The sequence below is a fragment of the Lactuca serriola genome, chromosome 4 (genome assembly GCF_051521515.1).
Source record: "Lactuca serriola cultivar US96UC23 chromosome 4, Lser_US96UC23_V15, whole genome shotgun sequence".
In the NCBI taxonomy this organism is placed as follows: Eukaryota; Viridiplantae; Streptophyta; class Magnoliopsida; order Asterales; family Asteraceae; genus Lactuca; species Lactuca serriola.
This window is the reverse complement of record NC_136411.1, coordinates 166,364,293-166,370,850: the sequence shown is the minus strand read 5'-3', so window position 1 is coordinate 166,370,850 and position 6,558 is coordinate 166,364,293.

The following is a 6,558-nucleotide window of genomic DNA, read 5'->3' as shown; positions in this document are numbered from 1 at the left end:
TATGGAAATATTATAGCAAAAGACTGGTCAAGTATCATGTCTTTATATAAAACATTATGAATCGTATCCCATATGCTTCAGGTATAGGATCGATTGCATATGCTATAATATTCATGTTTTCTAATTTTCCAAATGTCGAGGGCATTAAGATGGAAAAAGGACTAGAACGGATATGACTAAAGTTATTAAACAACTGTTAAGGACGATCTAAGGTTCGCTAAGGATTGAGCGCTTGTAGTTGGAAGTATAGTAACGGATGGACCATATTGACATTATTATGAATAGACTGGATTCTATATATAATGAGTTGTCATATGGCATATATGGAAATGTTTCCATAATGGGAGATGGATATTAAGAATCTATTTATGCAAGAAGGATGTTCAAAGGAATGTACTTTGAATTTGAGACTTCGCTTCCGTGGAATTGTCTTACTATCAATCTCCAAAGGAATACTTTGTAATATCGCTGGCAAAGTCTCTATGACTTTAGTACCACGACATTACAAAAGGAATCATCGCATGATAATTTAGAATATAACACATTCTTATAGTGGTAAGAATTAGGTTTTTTTACACAAAGTAATAAGGATTTGGAATTGTGAAATGAGCATCATTGAAATATTTTCAATTGATCTATTTCATAAAGTAAGGACCATAGATAAACATAGTGTGCATGCTTGGAGAATGGGATAACTATTGTTTTAATTCAAGTATTAAGTTGATTAATCGAAACATTATACAATGAATAATGTGTAATCAATATGTTGATTAAATAAAAGGTGTTTTATTTATATTCAAAAGTTTTGAGACCATATTGGATTCGATTATTCGTGTGTTTCACTTCGCATGTTTTGACTTCCCGAATAATAAGATTATTCAAACCATCCACAGTCGATCATACTTTGGAAGTAGGTATTGAGGCAAGACTGTCATGAATCTTTCTGTAGATTGACTAGAGTGTTTAGACATAGCACAAGTTTCATGCAGTGTTCATGAGTACTCCTGTAATAAGCTTTGAGTATTGGATTAAACCCATGCTCATCTGAATCACTTCATGGATATTATCACGAGTGAATAGTGAGACGATAATATTTTATATTCTTGAAACGGAGACATATAGTTGCACTTTACAATTCGGTTGAACATTGATGATATGTAAACGCACCAGTAACTTGGCGTTATAAGACATATTGTTGTGTATGATTTGATGAGTAAATAGAGCAAGCATATAAGTCAAAATTTATCCGTTCCTTTTACCCTTAGAGGGATAAAAGGGATATATGTGGGCCTCTTGATGATTTAGTGATGATGACCCTAAGCGCTTCGCCAAGCCTGTACTGATTTGATTTGTTCAATTAGTCGGTCATCGTAAATCAAAAATCGGGAAACAGCATATGGATAGAGACAATGATTATAATCCAAGTCTCAGTCCATTTGATATCTAGAATGGAGGAATATAGGATCCCTTGTCTAAAGGACGCATCATTGACTAGGTCAGAGTTCGACAACGACTTTTAAGAGCTACAATTGCTAGTTGGGATTTTGGAGTCGTACTTGACATAATAGTTATTAGACTTATCTAAGTGGGAGATTGTTGGATTAGGTGTCTAAGCCCATAACTATAATTGGTATGTACTTGACCCGAGAGTAGCATGGTCCTTTTGGGTTGCCTTCACCAGAACAATCTGATAGGATGGATATTTGAGAAAGAGGTTACTTGTGATTTGTTAATATATTATAAGTATAATATATTAATATGAAATCATATTTAGTTAGTATTGATCAAGAATTAATTTGGAATTAATTTAGTGATCAAAACAGACTAATTAAATTAGCAGGGACTGATTATGTAATTCAATGATATATATATATATATATATATATATATATATATATATATATATATATATATATATATATTGTGTTTGGGCTATTGATCCATGATGGGCTAAGTTTATGTAAGTATTCATGAAGAGTTAGCCCACATGAGATATGGATCATAACCCAAGTGTATGGATTAGGGTTTACCCATGACTCTTGGATTCCTACACTATATATATGGCACCACTTAGCCTAAAATACGGGACACTAGTAATCTTGGAGATACTATAGACGAATTTTAGTGCCTAGAAGCTCTTTCTCATTGTCCTCCTATGGTTGGTGGTGTTTGTGACTTATTAGAGGCATCACACTTGAGGTGCTAAGTTCCTAAAGGCTGAAATTCAGCAAGCTACAACAAGAGGTAATCTTCTAACTTACTTTATGATTCATATGCCAAATTGTATGCTATTTGTAGGCTTCATGCTTTGGAAAATTTTATTGCATGTATAACTAGAGAAAACATAGATCCAGAGCATTTAGGGTTGTATGTGCACCATAGGATGTTGTAGTACATAAAACCCAACAGTAGTATCAGTGCAATCCCTGCTAATATGACCCGTTCGGCCGTACTAGAAGCAGCCAGAACCACCCACCTTACACGCCCCATCATGCATCTTGTAGCACTTGCCATAGCGGCTACGGACTTGCTGGCCTCTCGACCTGGAATCAAATACCTTGGGCCTCTTGCCCGCATCCCCTAAAACCTGACCCTGATTTTTCTTCCTCTTCCTTTCCATCTCAAGATCAATCTCCCTCTCTCTGGCTCTCACAATCATATCTTCCAGTGTCCTGTAATTAGATCAGTTCACAAACTGCGGAATATCACTCCTCATCATCTCATGGTATCTCACCTTCTTAATCTCCTCATCCGCCACATACTACGGAACCGACAGCTCCCTCTAACGAAACATCGCAGTGATCTCAGCCACCATCTTAGTAGTCTGAAAAAAGGTCCTAGAACTCCCTCGCCAGCTACTGCACCTCAATCACTGGTGCAAACTCAACTTGGAATCTGGTTGTAAAATCATCCCATGTTATCGAATCAATAGCCTCATCACCAACAGAGCGCCCAACCTCCTCCCACTAGTCTAGAGCTCTATCTTTCAATAGACGGGAAGCAAGTCTGGCCTTTGCCAAATCAGGACAATTGCTAGTATGGAAGGCGTTAGCAACATCCTCTAACCAACGTTTTCTCGCTATCGAGTCCTTCTCCCCATAGTAATCCAGAGCCCCACGTGCCCGAAACTCCATGAAGGTCAGTAAACGTGCCCCAATCAAAGCCACCATCTCAGAAAGGAAAGAGCCCAAGCGCTCCTCCAACACCTCCATGACACCCTCCTTGATCGTACCAAAGATCATAGAAGTCTGCTCAAGTATGTTATAGGTAATCTCAGATGAAATGAACTCCCACATCTGATCATCCAACTGCCCGGCTCCACAACCTGAGCCTGAACCCTCACCTGCACCAGAACCACCAATCGGTCTTCCTCAAAGAGTCACCATACTAAAAATAGACCATATAAACCATCAGAATACACATCAATATATATATATATATATATATATATATATATATATATATATATACACACACACATCGAGGAGTCTCACACTCTACAAGTTTCCCGGTTTCATCGTATTTCTCCTTGACTCGAGTATGAATCCTCTGCTTCCAGTAGTACGGGACCATACTACCTTCCACATTAATTTGTACTTTCCTCAAGGATCACTTTGAATCTTCCAAGTCACTCCTTATTCACACACATACACCCCTCAACAAGATGAGTCTCCCAGCACTAAATCACTTCCTAGGTCCTCCTAGGGCAACCACCATGCCATTCTCTGTCATCAGTTGCATAAGGAACTTCTACTAACACCCTCTAACTAGCTCACTGTTACAATTACATATTACTGACACCAGATAATTATTCGAATGAAATGTCTCGCACTATAATGGTTGGACTCAAACAAGAGTTGTGCAATAGAGTTAAAACCTAACCTTATAAAATTATTTAGTTTCTATAATAGGTAACTTAGTATATTTGCTTACTAGTTAGCTAAAGTTAGTGAGAACTCTTAAAAAGCATAAACAAGGCAGCATTTGAGCATTGAGTAATCGGAATCAAGCATAACCTAATCAGACCATCCTATCACTGACTGATCAGTACTAGCATGCAATTCTACAAGCTCATACAGTAGGAATATAAAGGCATCTCTCCTAGCATTCTATCGTGCAACACATGAGCAGATCCTTAGCCCTAACTAGCATATGATTCACAGTTTCATAAATCAAAGCATATCATAAATCATGTATGGGTATTTTGGGAAAACTTATTTAACTTCGGTCGATTGCATGCACAACACCCTTTTCTTTTATTACAATACCCTTTTTATAAAACATTTTCCTTTTTGAAAAATTCTACCAAACCCTCAGTTTGAGTTTATACACACCCGAGAGTATGCCCAAATCCCTCAAACTAAGGCTCTGATACCAACTTGTAACGTCTCAAAATTAAGACCAAAAATTTTTGTTTTTAAAATAATAAAACTATTATCCAAAAATCATCATAAAACCATGGTGGAACAAAGTATATCACTTACATCATAAAATATCAAAGTAATCACGAAATTCGAAATGAGGTCGTGTGTGCACTGTAATCATCCCGGGCTCTTTCCCTTCGAACCAGAAGTACCTGAAAACATGAACTAAAATTGTAAGCATAAAGCTTAGTGAGATCCCCAAAATACCACATACCATACATAATAAACACATAATGGGCCCCGCCCGGCATCGGGCCCCGCTCAGTATACAGATATGTCAGTCATTGGAACCCGCCCAGTATACATATAATCATATAATAGATAAACATGTAACACATGCAATAACCGCAAAGATAAATAGCATACAGAATGGTCATCGGGCCCTGTCCGATAAGCATACAAGCACATGACACATGCAAGCGTCATGCAAACATCTAGCATCCTAACATAATAAACCATGGGCCAGCATTGGTTCCTTTGACCCACTAAACACAGTGAGGAAACTCACCTCTAGCTGCTAAACCACTCAAATGAATCTCTGTCTACTGGTCTGAAAAATCCTGGTGCTATCATCATCAAAAGAACATCCAATTATTAATTGGATCTCGACCCATAACCAAGATTCTAATATAATTATCCCATAACCAAGGTAAAGACCATTTTACCCTTTATCTAACTTGGCCCAAAGCCAAGGACCAACTCATCTACTAAAAACGCCCAAATGCTACTTGGCAAACCAAAGCCCAAATATGGCCCAGTCTTCCAAATTAGGCCCAAAATCCATCATGGGCCTAAATCCAAAGAGCCCAATATATTAGACAACAGCCCAAAATAGAAGTCTAATGGATCAAACAATGAAAGCCCAATATCGAGAATGGCCAAGTCCAACATCCATCTGCTGAGTACCTGGGGCGTACTCAGCTCGTATGTCAGGCGTACGCCTCAGGCTCCCATTTCACTTCATTAAGCACTTAAATATTTAAGACTTTTCTCCAAACTCTCAGATCTAGTCCCTAAGGGTGACTTATCACGTAAAGTTAGCAAATTTACACTCATGTATGGCTTAATGGGACTCAAATCTCAAAAAAGAGCTTAATAAACGTCTTCATGCTTGCATGGACCAATATCTTCCATAAAGTAGACATTTTTATGAACATGGGGACTAAATGGAGCTAAGATCTAGCATCCATTGCTTCTGGAGTAGATCAAAAGCTCACCTTTAACTCAAAAGACTCAAAAGTGCACAAATTACACCATAAACTAGATCTAACACAAAAGACCATCAAGCTAAGAGCTTTTTACCTCAAAAGGATTACAAATGAGTAGAAAATACTGGATCTATAAGCTCAAGCTATCCCCTCAAGTGTTCCTCTTCTTCTTCTCCTTCACAAACCACCAACAACAACTCTTTCAAGCACAAAACCTACCAAATTCTCTAGGGTTTTGATTTCATGGTAAAGGGAGATGGAGGTTGGTCTAAAATGTCCAAGAGGTGTTATAATGATGCTTAAATAAATTTCAAACCCTTAAAATTAGGGTTTGCCTAAACCATGCGTACGCCAACCGTTCGTAGGAGATGTATGCGACCAAGTTATAGCTAGTACGCTAAGCGTACTCATAGAGTATGCCCTCGCGTACTAGCCAAGGACCAAATTGTAAAGAATATGCATTAAAGGGGGTAAAAGGAAACTTACCAAACATTTGAGTGTTACAGTCATACATGGACTGAATCTCGTTCTCCATGATATCTTTTCACTTTGCAGCCTCAAGACCTACCATTGCTTCCTTATAGTTGGATGGTTATCCATACTAACTAGTGTATGATCACTGATCAGTATGTAGCATGTTATAGTAATATGGAATCCGTAAAACTCAAGGGTAAGACGGACTTCATTGGATCTTCGAATGGGAGGTGTAGATATATCAGTTTGCTCAACAAATTGCTTAACTATAGGTTGAGTGTCAGTGACAGCTAAAGATTATTCTTCACTAGACTTTTGAATCTCTTCTATCTTAATTTGGCTCCCACTACCTTCTTTGGAAATAAGATACCTCTCAAGGAAGAACCGTCTTTGAGAATCAAACACTTTTTTCTCAGAAGGCTTGTAGAACAAGTATACAAAATAATTTTTTG